Here is a 19,812-nt window from a genome sequence, read left to right as displayed (position 1 = left end):
TCCCAATAACAGCAGTATAAAAAATAAGGTGTCCAGTTTCTGTTGCCACCTAATAAACCATCCCCAAACTTAGTGACTTAAAAATAACATTTATTTTCCTCCTGAATCTGTAGTTTGGGAAGGACTTGGTGGAGGGAAGCTTGTCTCTTCTCGTTGACATCAGCTAGGGCAGCTTGAAGACTGAGGGCTGGAATCATCTGCAGACTGGTTCACTCACATGTTTGTTCAGCCTTGATGGGGAGAGTGAAAGAGCTGGAGCCTGATAACAGCTGAGGCTCCTCAGGCATCACTATCTCAATGTGGTCTCTTACATGGTTTCTCCAGCATGGCAGCTTTGGTGTAGACTGACTTCTGATATGTCAACTCATGGCTTCCAAGTCGCACATGAGAAGAGGAATAATAAGGCAGAAACTGTATCACCTTTTATGACCTAACCTGAGAATCATGCAGTATCTCTCCCACTGCATTCTATTTGCTGGAAGCAACTCACTAAGTCTGGCCTATATTCAGGAGAAGGATCTTTTAATGGGAGAAGTGTCAAAGAATTTGTAGCCATATCCTAAGACCGCTACATAGGGATTTGCTTTTCATATACAATGCTAGAGGGAGGCAGTTCTGTATAATGTGGGGCTCCATGATATGATAAAAACCAAGGTTTCTTCTATAATTCTACTCTACCATTTTAGTACATTGGTGTATTATCTCAAAGTTGCTGGGTGACTGTTGTAGATTCAGGCATCACAACAATGGTCAAGACCAAAAGAAGTGGAAGGTGTAGTACCAGCAGCTTCTGGCCTCTTTCATCAGGAAATAAAAGATCCTTCCCAGAACCCTCCACTCCAGAATTCCACTTCTGCTGCATTGGCTGGAACTCTGTCAAAAGGCCACCCCTTGCTTCAGAGGAAGTTAAGAACAGTGAATATTTAGCTTCTCCATTCTATTGTAGCGGTAGGCAAGGGCAGAGAAATCTGGAAATGGGCATTGGGTCAGCCAAGCCATGCTTCTGCCCTGATAAACCTCCATATCAGACCCATAAAATCACAAGTGGGAGGAGTTTCAAAGAGTTCCTTCTCCTCCCTCAGCCGATGTTAACAATGAAATGACCCAAATATGGTTAGCAAAGGGAGACTGCATCAGCTAATGAATGGAATCATTTACAGCTATATATTTGCAAATAGAATCAAAAGCTAGATAGTGAATTCAATGAATCCTTTATACAGTTTAAACAGGAAGCAGAACTAGGTCACCACAGAAACATTTGTCAATAAGATAGGGAGGACATGGAGGAGAGATCACTGACTTGTGATAAGATGTTAAAATTGCCTAGCAGATTACCTTAGGTTCAGAGGCCCAGGGCCCAGAAATAATTTGGGGACAGGGAATAATGAAACTATTAACTTATAACCCTAACCCAAATTTTATATCTTACTTTATAGAACATTCCTTTTTTTTTTTTTTTTTTTAGGCTTCTGTTGTTCGCTAATGAGTAGAAACAGGAAAAATACTGAGTTGATGTATTTTCTTTAACCCATCTGCAACAAATATTCAAATTTAAGCTTTAAAGTTTTATAACATTTAGCTAAAGAAAAAAAATCAAAATTCCTTTCTTTCCTCCCTGTAAGCACAGAGCTCCCCAGGTCTGTTGTCTCATGGTATCGTCTCAAACAAGTTAAAGAAATCACACTGCAACAGGCATTTTCTGAACCCTTTACTCATACAAGCATTAGCAAATGACCCCAACAATACATAAGACTGAAAAATGAGACAACTGGATTTATTGATGCTGATGGTGTAGAGAGCTCTTTCCCAGGCAGATTAACAGACATTCATGAAAACACATGTGCTTGAGGGGAGATATGAGTATGAAAAAAGTATGTGCCAGGGGCACCTGTGTAGGTCAACTGGTTGAGCGTCTGACTCTTGTTTTCGGCTCAGGTCATGAGCTCATGGTTTCCTGGGTTCCAGCCCAGCATCTGGCCCATGCTGGCATTGCAGAGCCTGCTTAGGATTCTGTCTCGTGCTCTCTGCCCCTCCCCACTCACACTGTCTCTATCTCTCTCAAAAATAAATTTTAAAAATTAAAAAAAAAAAAAAACAAGAAAAAAGTATGTGCCCACAGTGAGAATCCCAGTAAATCCCAGGCCACAGTTTGCAGTAAGTATAAGGAAATAAATGAGTGGTTAAGTCTCAGAGAAAATGGAATGGGGAATAGGAAAACATTTCCTTTATAATGAAAGAACTCTAACATAAGCAAAGTAAATAATTTATCCAAACTGATATGGCACATATTAAACAGAAAAAAAAAAAGTCTAGGCATTCTCAAGCATTCCTGTTTATATTTGGGACAGAAAGTCATGCAGGTCTGCCACAGCAACTTCTTACTCAACGCGTCTCCGGAGGCAAGGGAAACCAAAACAAAAATGAACTATTGGGACCTCATCAAAATAGAAAGCTTCTGCACAGCGAAGGAACCATCAGCAAAACTAAAAGGCAACTGACGGAATGGGAGAAGGTATTTGCAAACAACATATCAGATGAAGGGTTATTATCCAAAATCTATAGAGAACTTACTAAACTCAACACCCAGAAAACAAATAATCCAGTGAAGAAATGGGCAAAAGACATGAATAGACACTTCTCCAAAGAAGACATCCAGATGGCTAACAGAAACATGAAAAAATGCTCAACATCACTCATCATTAGGGAAATACAAATCAAAGCCATAATGAGATACCACCTTACACCTGTCAGAATGGCTAAAATGAACAACTCAGGCAACAACAGATGTTGGTGAGGATGCGGGGAGAGAGAGGATCTCTTTTGCACTGCTGGTGGGAATGCAAACTGGTACAGCCTCTCTGGAAAACAGTATGGAGGTTCCTCAAAAAATTAAAAACAGAACTACCCTACAACCCAGCAATTGCACTACTAGCTATTTATCCAAGATACAGGTATGCTGTTTCAAACGGACACATGCACCCCAATGTTTATAGCAGCACATACTTTATAGCCAAAGTATGGAAAGAGCCCAAATGTCCATCGATGGATGAATGGATAAAGAAGATGAGGTATATATACATAATGGATTATTGCTGGGCAATCAAAAATAATGAAATCTTGCCATTTGCAACTACATGGATGGACTAGAGGGTATCATGCTAAGCAAAATTAGTCAGAGAAAGAAAATATCATATGACTTCACTCATATGAGGACTTTAAGATACAGAACACATGAACAGAAGGGAAGGGAAGCAAAAAGAATATAAAAACAAGGAGGGGGACAAAACATAAGAGACTCTTAAATATGGAGACCAAACAGAGGGTTACTGGAGGAGTTGTGGGAGGGGAGATGGGCTAAATGAGTAAGGGGCATTAAGGAATCTACTCCTGAAATCATTGTTATACTATATGTTAACTAACTTAAATTAAAATTATAAATTAAATTATAATTAAAAAATAAATTTTTTTGTAAATTAAAAAATTTTGTAAATTAAAAAAATAAAAATTAAAATAAAAAGATATGAAAATACACAAAAAAAGTCATGTAGGTCTTTGTTCTAAACAACTAATCTGATCTAACATGAAATAGACATTTTTTTAAGGTTTATGCATTTTTCAGAGATAAAGACAGAGCATAAGTGGGGGAGGGCAGAGAGAGGGAGACACAGAATCTGAAGCAGGCTCCAGGCTCTGAGCTATCAGCACAGAGCCCGACACAGGGCATGAATTCACAGACCTCAAGATCATGACATGAGCTGAAGTCAGACACTTAACCAACTGAGCCACCCAGGCACCCCGAAATAGACATTTCTTAAACAAAATCATAAAACATATGTATGGGAGTTACCAGTCTTTTTTATCATTTATAAGGTAATATTCTGTTTTCAATGTTTCTATCACCTGTACAATTTTAATTTTTTTAACGTTTATTTATTTTTGAGACAGAGAGAGACAGAGCATGAACAGGGGAGGGGCAGAGAGAATGGGAGACACAGAATCGGAAGCAGGCTCCAGGCTCTGAGCCATCAGCCCAGAGCCCGATGCGGGGCTCAAACTCACGGACCGCAAGATCGTGACTTGAGCTGAAGTCAGACGCTTAACGGACTGAGCCACCCAGGCGCCCCATCATCTGTACAATTTAATTAGGAAGTAAAGAATCAGCTTATAGAGATCATGAGCCCACATACTTCTTACTCATACTTCAAATTATAATCCTATTGCAATGATTTTTGATCCTTAAAGAGTACAACAAAATAATATATTGAACTTTTTCTTGTTAAAAAAAATACCAATTTAGAGACCTACTATAAGATACTTCAGATAGTCTCAAGCCAAGTAGCAAAATTCTAAAGTGCAGAAACTATCATAAACTTACTTTGTAACTCTCAAAAGCTACTGCCAACAGTTCTAGGCCCAGAATAAGTGTTTAGTTCATACTCACAAAATTTCATTGAATGTTCAACATCTCACAAACATATATATATATATATATGTTTGTGTATGAAAATATTTCTGAGATCAAACATTTTCCACACTAAGTAGAAATTCCCATTGGGTTGTAAATGAAAAGATTTATTAGATATTACTCAATTAGGTGACAATATTAATAGCCCCCATTAAACACTAATTTGCTCTTTATTCTGCAAAGACTAACACAGTTGTAAAACAGGGGTTGGCCACCCTCAGAACATATGTCTAAGACAACAAGAAAGCTGAGAATAATTTGGAACATGAGCCGGTTGTCCTTTCCATACCTCCCTTTCCACTGCCAATTCTGCCACCGATGGAATTTAACACTTTCCTATAGCATGTTCAACATCCTCGATGCTAGTAGTTTTGGGGTGCGTGTAGGATATGCGCACGCACCCACACGTTAGATCAACAAGCGTTTGTCAAGTGTCTGCTCCCAGGCATCGTGCTGGTGTTACAGATACAGTTGCAAAAGGTGCAGCATTGGGAGTCCGGCTGTCTTAAATTCACACCATCTCATCATTCACTAGTTATATGGCCTCAGGAAAGTCCCTTAGCCTCTAAGCCCTCAGCTTCTTTGTCTGCAAAATGAGGATGCTAATAATGCCTACCTCGTGAATCCCTTGTAAATATTAAATAACTCATACACAGAGCATGGCACCTTCTGACTGCAACAAACTTAGCTAGCATCATCATCATTGCATGGTCCCTCAGTCTTTACCCACCAGTAAACTAGAAGGAAAAGACACATACACAGATTATTCCAATTTTTTGTGCTATGGTAAGTGGAACTCATAAGAGAGGCATTTATCTCAACTTGGAATTCAAGAAAGGTCCCTGAGCTGAGAGTTGAAAGATGAGTAGATTTAACCAGATGAGGAAATGTTCCAGAGAGAAAAGCTTCAGCAAAATCACAGGGAGCATGTTGTGGCAGGAAGTGGATATGGTTTGCTGTTATTAAATGAAGCTCAAGGTGGGGAGCGGTCAAAATGAGGCTCATGAGGAAGGTGAGGACCAGGTCATGAGAAGTCTTATATACCATGTAAACATGACTACATTTCTTTATGTAAACCAAATTTCCTAAGCTATGTTATATAAAGTACTGCTATTCATAGGTATTTCATGAGATGTTCTTTGACATTCCTCAAAATAATAACTTCACTATAACTTATGTCTGAAAGAATCCTCACTTTTACCCCCCCCCGTGAGTGATTCACGATGCATACATTAGCATATTGAAGGCTCTGAGAAGTCCTGCAACAAAGGGACCTCTTTATCTTACGTTAGCCTGATTTTTTTAAGTTTATTTATTTATTTTTGAGAGTGAAAGAAAGCATGAGTGGAGGAGGGACAGGGAGAGAGGGAGAGAGAGTCTCCCAAGCAGGCTCCACACTGTCAGCACAGAGCCCAATACAGGGCCTGATCCCATGACACGTGAGATCATGACCTGAGCCAAAGTAGGACGCCTAATCGACTGAGCCACCCAGATGCCCTGTCGTGTTAGCCCAATGTTTTTGAAATTGATTTTATTGTAGGACATTATTTTTACAGAATGCTGGGAGAGGTTTTCCCAGGTTTTAATCAAAGAATGAACTATATAGTTCAGCTTAGTAAAATCCCTCTAGATACAGGGATACATTCAAAAGGAGCACTACTGGAGAGCATGAATGAGATGATGGTGCTCCAGGATGGAGGAGACGGACAGATTCAATAAGTATTCAGGAGGTAAAATCTGTAAGTTTTCCTGATGGAGTGGAGTGAGGGAGGCAGCTGGGCAGAAAGACCTAGCTTTCTGGCTTGAGCCAAAAGAATAGTAGTGCCACTTACTTCAAAAGGAATACAGAAAAATATGATGCAGGCAAAGGAATGAGGCGTGGATAAAGAACTTAGCTTTGAGACTTCCCAGTGAAATTATATGTAGTAATTAAGTCAACAAACCATTCATTATTCAGCCCCAATCCAAACCGGGATCATCTGACAAATAATTCCCTGGTCGTCCTAGTCAAAATGTCAAAGTCAATTCAAGATTTCATAATGTGCTAATTTGAACAGCAGATTTACCGATAATAAGATCAGAATTTAGTCATATTAAAAAGCTCAGGGTTTTCTTAATGCATTTCCAAAAGTAACCCCACCTCAGGACCTCTGTATTTGCTGTTCCCTCTGCCTCCACTTCTCTTCCACCTGGCTCTTCCCCTGACTGGCTCCTTTCCACGTTCAGGTCTCAGCTATAAATGTCACCTCCGTAGGGAACCCTTCTCTGACCACCTCATCTCCTCTGTGATTTATTATCCCAACACCCTGTGTTATTTCCTTCATATGCTTGTCATTAGCTGAAATTATCTTGCTTATTTAGTTGTTTACTCATTATTTTTTGCATCTTCCCTTCTGGATTATAAACTTCATGAGTGCAGGGACGTATATCTGCCTTATTCATCGCTCCTTCCCCATTTCTAGAACAATGTTTGGCACAGAGTAGCTTCTTGGTAAATTTTATTTTTAATAATTTGATTCATTTTAAAAAACACTAGCACACAGTCTTGGACTTTTGGAAATCTGCTCAAGTTTATGGTTCTGAAAACAAGTAATTTTTTTGCCTAAAATCTCCAAGAGTAAAACAGAATTTTAGATTTAAATGAAAGCTAATTTCAGTATATTTGACTCAGAATTAGCCAAATATACTTAATCCTACTAATTATCCTCTCTCACATACACTCTTTAACCTAGTTATAGTAATATAATAAGGAATTAGACCCTTGATAGAAGTTGCCAAGTGTCATGTTTTTAAATAAAACAAGCCCTCAGGAGTTTGGAAGGGAGCCCAATAGACTCAGAGTTCAAAGCTTCCAGATCCATTTACATGTGGTAGCACTAAGGAAAGGCTATCCTACAGAGTGTTCCTATGGACAACATAGAAAACCAGGTTGTTATTTTTTTTTCTAAATTCTTCAGTTACAATCCAGTGAAAATAAAATGCGTAGGAAAAATGTCCAAGGTAATCAATACAGCCTCTTTAAGGGTCAGATGCTTTCAAAACCACAAGGGGAAGGGTATACGTTTCTGGTCAGTTCTCTTTCTAGACGGTTTATTCAGCAATTTGGAGATTTTTATGGGGTTATACCAGTATTTTCATTAGTAAATTCTTCTAAGTGGAAGGAAAAGGGGAAAGAGTCCTATACCACTGCCCTACCTAGCACTGCTACAGAGAGCAATTGCAAAGCAAGTAAAAAGGCTCCGTACCTAGAGCTCCCAAAGACATTGTCCTATTATGGACAGTCTGGAAGGAGAGGAGGGAAGCCAGTGGGTGCTGGGACAGATCAGGGCCCACACAGAACACAAGGTTTGAGGCAGCAGCAAGGATCACTCAGAAAGGGCCACTCTCTTCCCTTGGATCCTTTCATTTCTGCTGCTTTTTCCCTTCTCAAAGTGTAGTCTGCAACATCCTGGGGATACTTTCAGGGGACCTGTGAGATCAAAACTACTTTTATAATAATGTTAAAGAAGGATTTGCCTTATTCACTATATGGATTTTTACACTGGTGGTGCCAAAGTAATAGCGGGTCAAACTGCCAGCACGTTAGCACAAGTCAAAGTGGTGTCACCAAACTGTAGCTAATGGTCACGATATTCTCCAATATTCTTCACCACCACAAACTCAAGGGGAGGGGAGGGGTGGAAAGGAGAGGAGAGCAGAAAGAAGGAAGGAAAGGAGGGAGGGAAAGAGGGGGTAAGGGAAGTTAGTTTTACTAAAGAACGTCTTTAGTGGGTGCCTGGGGGGGCTCAGTGGTTAAGCATCTGACTCTTGGTTTTGGCTCAGGTTATGATCTCATGGGTTTGTGAGTTCAAGCTCCAAGTCGGGCTCTGCGCTGATAGCATGGAGGCTACCTGGGATTCTATGTCTCCTCTCTCTCTGCCCCTTCCCAGCTCACACTCTCTCTCTCAAGATAAATAAATAAACATGAAAAACAACTTTTTAAAAAGAATGTCCTTGGTGAAGCATTAAACATTGTTAGTTTTATTAATTCTCAATACTTCAGTGTAGGTCTTTGTAATATTCTGTGTGACAAACTGGGAAGCACACATGAAGTACTTCTGCTCAGGTAGCACAGGTGTCCCCAAGAAAATTTCTTGTGTTAGTGTTTGAGTTGCAAGCTGAACTAACCATTTTATTTTTTCTTTTCATGAAACCCCATTTTTACTTCAAAGAACAATTAGTTAAGATTTAGGTATTGGCAGGCATTTTCTTGGAAATGAATAAAGTGAGCCTGTCACTTCAAAGAACATATCTGATAATATGTGTTGTCCAATAACCTCTAAGAAACTACCTGTTGTGGAGATTTGGGGTAGTATCTACAACTATTAAAATACTCCTTCCTTTTCCAACTAGATATCTCTGTGATGCTAGATTTTCTAAATATACTTCAACAAATATAAGAATATTTGTTGAATATAAGCCAATATAAGAATTTAGCTGTCTTCTATGAAGTCAGACATTAAAAGGATTTGCAAAAAATCCCCAAAAAATTTTCTTTCTTTGGAAAAATAATTTTTTTATAAAAAGATGTTATTTATGTCACATGTGATGGGTTTATTATTATTGTTTTCAAATGAACTAATATTTTTTTAATGTCTCAGTTTTGACTTCTAGTACAGTTAATATCCATAGATATAACCCAAAGAAACAAAACCTCTTTGGGATTCTCAATTATTTTTAAGAGTGCAAAAGAATCCCAAGACCAGAACCTGGTACAATAGCTGGTTATAATAGAAATATGTTACAGAACTATGTAAGAGAAATAGAAAAAATGTATGATAAAAATATATAACAAAAATGCAAATCATACATTTTGAATAGCATAAATGAGATCATTTTCATTCTACCACAAAAGAGAGTTCCATTATGCAGTTAAAGTAAAAATTCAAGTAGTAGAGCCTGGTTTGCTACCTAGCATGTCCTCAAAATAACCAAAGTGAAGTGATTCCTATTTTAGCCATTCTGACAAGTGTGAGGTGATATATCTCCTTGTGGTTTTGATTTGCATTTCCCTGATGATGAGCGATCTTTGGACATGGCCATCCCTTGGTCATCTATGGGTCTTCTTTAGAAATATGACTGTTCATGTCTTCTACCCATTTTTAATTGGATTATTTGGAGTTTTTTGGTGTTGAGTTGGATAAGTTCTTTACACACTTTGGATATCAATCTCTTTTCAGATCTATCATTTGCAAATATCTTCTCCCATTCAGTGGGTTGTCTCATTATTTTATTGATGGTTTCCTTTGCTGTGAAAAAGCTTTTTATTTGGGTATAGTCCCAATAGTTTAATTTTGCTTTTGTTTCCCTTGCCAAAGGAGACATGTCTAGAAAAATGTTTCTGCAGCTAATTTCAAAGAGATTACTGCCTATGTTTTCTTCTAGGAGTTTTATGGTTTTAAGTCTTACAGTTAGGTCTTTAATCCATTTTGAGTTTATTTTTGTATATGGTATAAGAAACTTGTCCAGTTTCATTCTTTTGCCATGTAGCTATCCAGTTTTCCCAATACCATTTGTTGAAGAGATTGTCTTATTCCCAGAGCATATTCCTGTCTCCTTTGTTGAAGATTAATTGACCATATAATCTTGGGTTTATTGCTGGGCTTTCTATTCTGTTCTATTGATCTACATGTCTATGTATCATACTGTTTTGATTTCTACAGCTTTGCAGTATATCTTGAAATATATCCAGTATAGCCAGAAATCTGGGATTATGATACCACCAGTTTTCAAAGGCCTGAGGGCTTTAAGGAGAATTCAGTTAAATCTGAAAAGGAATATCCCTTGTCAAAAATGAAAGTCTCTCCTGCTTGGGGGAGGAATCAAGGTCTTGGGTCCCCTGTGCCCTGACTTACTCCCTGCCACTGCCCAAAGGACACAGCAGAACCTCAGAGAGATTGGCCATCAATGCACCAAGAGGTGGAACATTAGCCCAGATTCCCAAAACCACAAGAATAGTTCCCATGCACCAATGGTGGCACAAAGGTGGCAGAGAGGAAGCCCTTAAAAAGACCACAGAGGGAGAGACAATGACATCTCAGGAGTAACCTGTGTGGCCAGATAGCTGATGCCTTCCTGGGCCTCTAAGATGTCTCAACTGTGCTTGACAGTTTGGAATCTTGACTTAGCCTCCAATGGGAAGTCCCAAGAATAAGTTTAATTCCTCACCAGATCTTTGAAATGTGGGGAGAGAGTAAAAGTTAACTACTGAGTTAAAAGTAGATAATTGTGAATATTGTTTGACAATAAAAACAATGAAGTGTTGATAGATGCTATGACATGGACAAACCTTTAAACACATTAGGCTACTTGGCAATGAAAAAGAATGAAATATGGCCTTTTGTAGTAACGTGGATGGAACTGGAGAGTGTTATGCTAAGTGAAATAAGTCATACAAAGAAAGACAGATGCCATATGTTTTCACTCTTATGTGGATCCTAAGAAACTTAACAGAAGACCATGGGGGAGGGGAAGGAAAAAAAAAAAAAAGGTAGAGAGGGAGAGAGCCAAACCATAGAGACTCTTAAAAACTGAGCACAAACTGAGGGTTGATGGGGTGTGGGAGGGCAGGAAGGGTGGGTGATGGGCATTGGGGAGGGCACCTGTTGGGATGAGCTCTGGGTGTTGTATGGAAACCAATTTGACAATAAATTTCATAATAAAAAAAAATTTAAAAACATAAACACATTAGGCTAAATGAAAAAAAAATTCACAAAAGGCCAAATATTGTATGAATCCATTTATAGGAAATGTCCAGAATAGGCAATTTATAGATGAAAAGTAGGTCAGTGGTTGCTAGGGGACAGAAGGGATAACCACTAAACAGTAGGGTGTTGTGGGGGGGAAGGAGAGGGCAGGTGGTAATTAAAATGTTCTAAAATTTATTGTGGTGATAATTTCACAACTCTATGAATACACCAAAAAACACTTAATTTTATACTTTAAATGAGTGAAGTGTATGGTATGTGAATTATTTCTCAACAAAGCTATTACAAAAAATAGTAGATAAATGTGATAACTCTTGCTGACCTGAGTTCTGTCTTGAGGATCATACCCATTTTATGTGTATGATACTTTACAAAGTTATTTTATAAAGTTGTGTCAAGCCGAGGTGCTAACTTCTAAACAGACACATTGTACCAGCTCAGGACCTAATAAGCAAGCCCAAGACACAAGCACTGGGGAAAGGTGCAGCAGAGAGCAGATCATGGGCTCCAGGAACATGTGGTGGCAACAGGTGGTCTAGGCAAGTAGCCTGCACCACCAAGGAACCACTGACACCACCAGGGCACCATCTCGGGGAACACCAAAAATGTGGAAGGGCAGCCAACATCAAGGACACCTTGAGCAGATTGCAAGGCCCCATTTCATGTAAGAGGCCCAGTGGCTGGAGTCCCACCCTGTACATTATTGTAGTGAGGGCTGCAACCCTAGAGAGACTTGGGAAGTTATCCAAGAAGGACCTAAGACAACCAAGCAGGGAACTAATTAGTGATAATAATAACATAGGTATATAATTTATGTCATTTATGTATTAAAATATAAAATGTAAATCAGCTTGGTTCTTCTGTGATAATAAAAATAACAAACACTATTTGCCAGTACTGTTATATGTACTTTTATTTATAAATTTACTAAATCTTCACAACAACCCTCTGAAATAGCTATTATTATTCTTCTCATTTTAAAGATAAGAAAACTGAGTCACATAAAGACGGAGTAATTTGCCTAAGGTCATTAGTAAGGGCAGAGCTGAGATTAAAACACAGGCAGTAGGTCCCAGGGCCCATCTGAACAATCCTACCATCTGCATTTAGGGTAGAGGCCCACTTGTTGCAGCTGCTTCATCAGGACCAGCAGGGATCATGGTTGATGTTGAATCCCCTTCTGCATTGAACTAAAGATCTTTAAAGCCTTTCCATGGGAGACGGATTGGTCCTGGAGCCTGGGCTGGGTCTGAGCCTACAGTTAGTGGTTCAGGGATGGCCACTCTAGAGAGAAGCAAGCTAGGGAGCCAGGCAACTGCTGACACACCTCGTTATCTTTTCATTTTCACCACAACGCTGGGCCTCGTACTATTTCTTTCATTTACTGATGAGAACACTGAGGCTCAAAGAAGCTACACAATTTGGCTGAAGACCCAGAAAGCAATAGATCCAAGACTGAATCCCAGACCTTGTGATTGCAAGGTGGCTTTTGGACTTCTGAAGACAGTATCAAACAGCAAGTGAATTGGGAAATAGGGTGGCAGAATGGTTGCAAACATGCTTGCAGATTAACCCCAGCCATGCCAATTACCTTATGATTTTGACAGAGTCTTAGAACCTTCATCATAAAACAGGTTTAGTGGTAATAATCATGTCTACCTCCTGGAGTTGCTATGGGAATTAAATGAAACACTGTGTATGTAAACATCTATCTGATAGAACGGAAGCATACAGTAGGTGCTCAATAAGTGGTAGTTGTTTTAGGCAGGCAATCCTCTTATTGTACTGCTGAGTAAAGGCAAACTCTGAGGCAGGCATCCCAGATCCTTCTCCTGAGCAATTTTACCTCTTGACTCAGAAAACATCAGTGCTGGAAGGAACATTAGAATTGACTGGATCTAGATCTCTTTTTTAACAGATGAGAAAATTGAGCGTTAGAGTAGTTACATGAGTTCTCCAAGGTTTTACAGCTAGTTACAAGGAGAGCAAAACCAGATCTTTTATTTGTAACTTAAAGTTTTAAAAGGCTATTAGGAGGATATTAAGAAAAAGAAGAAGAAGAAGAAAAAGAAGATGAAGAAGAAGAAGAAGAAGAAGAAGAAGAAGAAGAAGAAGAAGAAGAAGAAGAAAGCTTAAGAAGAAATAAAATTGAGACAACCTCAGGTCACCCTTCAATGAGGGATGCACCTTAGTAGAAAAAGAAGGTCTGTCACACCTGAGAAGAGCAGGATGACTGATAATGCCCTGGTGGAGGCTCTCTCTCACTGTCAGCATGAACACATGAAGGGACACTTCCTGGGAAGCAGCAAGTATTGCTTTCAGATACTCATTCCATATTATCACATCCGTACCCTGCAGTATTGTCTGACCGAACAAAGGAAACTGGACTTTGGTTGATACACAAGAGAAGTTAACAATAGGAAGGGAACCAGTGTCTTGGAAAGCATATGGTAGGTATGTGATTAGTGTTAGTAAAAGGATCAGTGGGGGGGGGGGGGGGGGGGGGGGGTGGGAGGAGAGAAAGAAAGAAATAAAGAAAGAAAGAGAAAAGAAAAAGTCCTTTTATTTGAGTGGGCTGCCTTCACTTGCTAAAGACTAACTGAAAAGTGAATGAAATTAACAAGCAGGTGTTAGATGAGGATGCAGAATTTTAGAGAAGGTGTATTGAATAGAACAGGTGATAAAGGGCTTTCAGAACGAGGTTTGAGGCAAACAAATGTGTATTTTGCACGTGTGTGTGTGTGTGTGTGTGTGCGTGTGTGTGTGTGTATATATATATATATATATATATATATATATATATATATATATATATTAGCAGAGAGTGCCTGTCTTCTCCCTTTGCAGTTAATTTAAGAGCTGCCCTCCAAAGCAAATTAAATTGTGTCCACTGTGCTATTTACAAGTGTCGAGGGAGGTTCTTGGGCATGATGGGAAATGTGGTGGGAGTATGGCAGGGCAAGGAAGGTAAGGATTAAGGAAAAGAGATTCCAAACTGAAATTGCTGGGTCCACCTGCTATGCATTAATTATACAACAATTACTGTCTGTTTAGAGTCAGTGCTGTATCTTTTAAGAGAAAGAAGTACATTTGGGACACACTTGACCAATCTACTCACAAAGAAAGAAAAGGTTAGAATTCTGTATGTTTTTCTAACCACATATATTATTAAAAGAAACTAACAATCCCATTTAATAAAAACACACTGAGTGATTACCAGGCAAAGAGATCAGCCTAGACTTCAAACCACTGTTCTAGTCCTGTTTGTCTGTTATTTTTAAGCCCCCAAGTGATGTTAACTCACAGATTGTTTTACATAGATTTGCATTTCTACTTAAAGAGGCACTTGGTACAAATATGCAAAGGAAAAAGACAGCACCATCAGTTGTGACATCACACACTAACAAGACCAATCCCAAAGACCATCACTCTTCCTGAAGATTCTCCCAATGAGAGAACCACAAATGTTATGGGAAAAGCGAATTGCCCCAAAATTGAAGTGAGAAAGTTGACATAAATTACAGATGATGCAGAATTCCAGTCTAAATATGTACTCGCTCCATGGCAGATGTTACCATTCATTGCCTGCGTGCTGGGACTGCCAGTTCTCATATAGAAGATGCTATAGTTAGGTGCTCTGCTCAGGGGGCACCTGTCTTTTCCTGAGGAGACATTCTTGGGAAAGTCCATTCTTTGGAAAGTTTGTCTTTCTTCTAATCTTGGGATTTTGATGGTCCTTGACCTTTTGTCTTCACAGAACATTTGCAACCTTACTAGCAACCCTCGCTAGCCTTCATCTCCCTCAACTTCTTTCCCAGATATGATTTTAGGTTGGTGGGCAACTATTCATGTTTTTCCAGGAGCTTCTAGGTTAACAGGTGTTGCTGGAATTTTGTGGGTTTTTTTTGTTTGTTTGTTTCTTTGTTTTGTGGGGTTTTTTATGTTTGGTTTTTGTCTATTTACACCATTGTTTGGCCCATTTCAGTTATTTTGGGGAACTTTTATTTAAACACGTACCCACAACTTACAAGTACTATTTTCATAATGTTTTTCATTAGTCTGTCCCATATTTTAGATTGCCTTGACCACATGAATACACACAGAAGTAACTGGAATACATATAATTTCTATATATCTCTGTTAACATGTTGGTGTACCTCTACGAAAAATGTTGTCAGTGCTCTCTTGCTCATTAAGTAATTTAGGTAAGAAATCAATAACAGCTCTCACTCACTAAGGATAAGATTGGAATTGGAGCCTTCATTAACAGGATTAGATTTTACCTCATCCCATTCTTTTCTGGAGCCAAAATGCCTAAGCAGGGACAACCTCCATTGGTGTCAAGTTTCTGGGGTTTTACAAGGTATAAGAAAGAACCGAGTGGGAAAAACCTTCTCTTGTAAGAAGGAGGGCAATTCCAGAGGGAGGGGACATGGGCACAAGTCTATACGCATTGGAGGGGACAGTAAGAAAAGAAAGGGCAATTGAGGAGAGAGAGATCAACAATTTAGAACTCCTTCTTCCTGGGGTGCCTGGGTGGCTCAGTCAGTTAAGCATCCAACCCTTGATTTCAGCTCAGGTCATAACCTCATGGTTCATGAGATTGAGCCCCACATCAGGCTCAGTGCTGACACGGAACCTGCTTGGGAAACTCTCTCTCCCCCTCTCCCTGCTCCTCCCCGCTGCGCGCGCGCGCGCGCGCGCGCGCTCTCTCTCTCTCTCTCTCTCTCAAACAAATAAATAAATATTAAAAAAGAAAAAAAAGGAACTCCTTCTTTCCAAAGCCTCAATCCTTTGAGTGCTTTCTTCTACTTAGCACACAGCAGGGAAACTTAAGTTTAAATTGCTACTGCCTCTGTTCCTCCTATAGTGTGTGGTTCTTACTGAAACATATCTGGTCCTGGGGCCAAAGATCAGGGCAAAAAGGAAAAATCTCCACACTGCAGCCTTTGCTAGAGTGATAAAGGCAGCCCAGGGGCCCTAGTCCTCCAAATAGACCCAATTAGAACAATTCCTCCATCTTTCTCAGTGGAGAAGCTCAGTAAATTAAGCACTTCAGTGATCCATAAATATTGAATTCTTTCTGAATCTGCAAGAATCTTGTCTTTCCTTTACCAGAGGACGTGGGATACTCACATGCTGATTCTGAGAATTTCAATATTTGTCAGGTTCCTAGGAGCCATTACGGAAGGGAGGTTTGTTTACCTACTGCTATTCTTTGGGGTTGTGGAATTTTTTCATCCAGGTTTTCTTAAAAACTTCAGGAAATAAAAAGGCTAAGGGAAATATAGGAATGCCTCTGGGACAAACGATCATCCACAAAATGTTCATTTAGGTTACACAAATGAAACGTACTTATAGTATCTTTAATAGTGACTGCACTAGATGTAAGATAAAGTACATAGAGTGAGACGTTGGTTCTCAAATTTTAAGGTGCCTGAAGATCACCTGTGGGACTTGCTAAAAATAAAAATCACAGGGTATACCATCCCCTGAGATTCTGGAGTGGGGCACCCCAAATCCATATTTGCAGGGAGCCCCACAGTGAGCTTGTTGCAAGTGGTCCTAAACCGTCAAAAGACATCAGCTTCTCACAAGAATCTCAATTTCCACCTTCTCCACTTGCTCTCCTTGCATTCTTTCATTCCACCAGTGACTTCCATGTTCACAAACTGTGCTCTATTCAGTCCTCATCTTGCTTGACCTGTTGACAGTATTTAGCACAGTTGATCACTTTTCCCCCCTTGAAACCCTCTTCACTTGGCTTCTAGGGTTCTAACCTCTCTCGGTTCTCCTTCTCCCTTCCTAGGTACTCTTTGTTAATCTCATTTGCTGACCTTATTTTCCTAATTTCTAAGCCTTGGAGTGCCCAGGGTTTCAATCCACAGGCCTTTCCACTTCTCAGTCTACGCTCATTTCTTCAGTATTTTTATCCAGTCTGCTGTTTTCGCATACCCTGTTAATGCTTGGAATTCCCAAATTTATATTTATAGTCCACTCCACTCTCCGGAGCTCCAGACTTAGATAGCCAGTTGCCAATTCGGCATCTCCACTTGGATGTCTAATCACCATACATTAACGTGTACAAAACCCCTGACTTCTACTTCCTCTCTTAGAGCTTGCTCCTCCATTGGGCGCCTGGGTGCCTCAGTTGTTAAGCATCTGACTTCGGCTTAGGTCATGATATCACGGCTTGTGAGTTTGAGTCCCACATTGGGTGAGCTCGAGCTTTTCTCGCGCGCTCTCTCTCTCTCTCTCTCCCTCTGCCCCTCTTGGGATTCTGTCTCTCTGCCTCTCACTCACTTGGCCTTCTCTCTCTCTCTCAAAAAATAAAAATTAAAAAAATAAAGAACTTGCTCCTCCATCGATATTTTTCAGCTTAATAAAGGGTAACTCTAGGGGCTCCTGGGTAGCTCAGTCAGTTAAGTGTCTCGCTTTGGCTTAAGTCATGATCTCAGTTAGTGGGTTCAAGCCCTGCATCAGGCTCTGTGCTGACAGCTCAGAGCCTGGAGCCTGCTTCTGATTCTGTGTCTCCCTCTCTCTTTGCCCCTCCCCACTTGTACTCTGTCTCTCTCTGTCTCTCAAAAATAAATAAACATTAAAAAAAAATTTAAAGGATAACTCTGTTCTTCCAGTTGCTAAATCCAACAACCTCAGAGTCACCACTGATTTCTCACTTTCTTCACAGTCCACATCCAAACCATCAGCAAAATCCTGTCAGCTCTACTAGGAGATGTATGCCAAATCCAGCCACTTTATCCATTTCCAATACTATCATCCTGGTCTAAGCCATGATCATAGCTCCAGCTGGATTAGTGCCATGGCCTTCTAACTGATCCCACCACTTTTACTCATGCCTGCTCTCCTACTCTGGTCTCCACACAGCAACCAGAGTGAACCTCTCAAAACACAAGTCTTGTCACTCCTCTGCTCAGAAGCCTTCCCATTTCAAGGCAAAATCCAAATTGCCCACAATGACACACATAAAACTACCTTATTTCATCCAGTGCTTTCTCTCTGGCCTCATCTTGTACCATTCCTCCCTTCCCCCCAGCCTTTGCACTAGCCATTTCCTCTGCCTAAAACCGTCTTCTCCTGGATAGCCACATGCCTGCTACCTTACTTCCTTAGGTTTCCACTCACTCAAATGCCATCTCATTAGACAGGGCTCCCTAACAGTGATAGGCAGTTTCTGAGATGTCCCCAGTGATCCCCACTTGCTGGTATATAATCCCCAACATTTGAATGTGGGCTGAATTTAGTGACTTGCTTCTAGTGAATAGGATTAGACAGTGGTGATGGATTGAGATTAGGTTACAGAAAGACTGTGGCTTCCCTCTCACACACAGTCTCTCACTCTCTTGTACACTTCCTCTGAGGGGGACCAGCTGCCATATTGTGAGCTGCCACATAGAGAGGCCCACATGGCAGAGACTGAGAGAGACCTCCAGCCAGATTCCAGCAAGGAACTGAGATCCTCAGTACAACAGCCTGAAATGGACTGAATCCTGACAACTGTTCCAGCCACAAACTGAATGTAATCTCCTAGGAGTCCTTGAAGCAGAGACACTAGCTAAGCCATACCTACAGAAACTATACGGCAATAAATGTTTGCTGTTTTAAACTACTACATTTGGGGTAATTTGTTATTCAGCAACATGTAACTAATACGCTGTATAAATCTACAAAATCCTCCTAGCCTTGCCACCTCCTTGTCCTCCATTATTTTCTCCATAGCACTGATCTCCAAAGCCTTGCATATTACATATTTGTTTATTTGTTTGTTTAGTTCTTTCTCCACCCACTAAAATAAAAGCTCCATGGAGGCAGGGACATTTGCAGGTTTTGTTCACTGCTATATCCCAGCTGCATGGGGTGTATATGCCTGGCACACGGTAGGCACTCAATAAATACTTGTTGAATGAATCAATGACTGAGCAAAAGGAAAGAGCTTTGTGAGGTGGTGATAAACAACTTAATTCACAAGGTTGTGGTGAGTGTTGAAAGAGCAAAATGTGTAACGCATCTGGTCTTTAGTAGGTACTTAGTGAACTATGGTTCTCCCCCTCAAAAGAAACTTCCATCAAAAAATGTGGACGGATCTGATTGTAGAATTTTTTTCATATGGGGATGCTTATTCACAGAATACCTTGCAAGGAAGGGGGTGATTGCTCCTTTAAATTAAGATGCAAGGGGCGCCTGGGTGGCTCAGTCAGTTGAGAGTCCAACTTCGGCGTAGGTCATGATCTCACAGTCTGTGGGTTCGAGCCCTGTGTGGGGCTCTGTGCTGACAGCTCAGAGCCTGGAGCCTGCTTCGGATTCTGTGTCTCCTTCTCTCTCTGCCCCTCCCCCAGTCTCTCTCTGTTTCTCTCTCAAAAATAAATAAACATTTAAAAACAGAGTTTTAAAAAAAGATGCAAAACATCATCCCAGTGGCTTCTTTAATAGTGGATCTCACCCAGCTCATTCATCTTATTCAGGATCTGTGAAAGCAAACAACACTCCAGTTGTGAAAGAACCACCTTTAGTTTTCTATATTGTTCCTCTAACTCTGTCTCCTTTCAGCTCTAAGGACTTTGAGTTTATCACAGTTCTTTCAGA

The 19,812-nt window shown here is 40.2% G+C and overlaps 2 long non-coding RNA genes across 2 annotated transcripts in view; one reads left to right on the top strand and one right to left on the bottom strand.

The window, feature by feature from the left end:
- Nucleotides 1-19,812, top strand: part of LOC109270475 (uncharacterized) — a 154,720-nt gene that overhangs the window by 47,372 nt on the left and 87,536 nt on the right. The gene's annotated exons all lie outside the window — the stretch shown is intronic.
- LOC109270478 (uncharacterized) lies at nucleotides 74-414 on the bottom strand. Its single transcript, XR_002081554.2, has 2 exons — nucleotides 312-414; nucleotides 74-230 (listed from the first exon to the last, which is right to left on the bottom strand). It is a non-coding gene; the product is annotated as an uncharacterized LOC109270478 (long non-coding RNA).

This window comes from Panthera pardus, unplaced genomic scaffold (genome assembly GCF_024362965.1).
Source record: "Panthera pardus isolate Hobbes unplaced genomic scaffold, ASM2436296v1 HiC_scaffold_6, whole genome shotgun sequence".
Taxonomy (NCBI): domain Eukaryota; kingdom Metazoa; phylum Chordata; class Mammalia; order Carnivora; family Felidae; genus Panthera; species Panthera pardus.
This window is presented reverse-complemented; position numbering and strand designations above follow the sequence as displayed.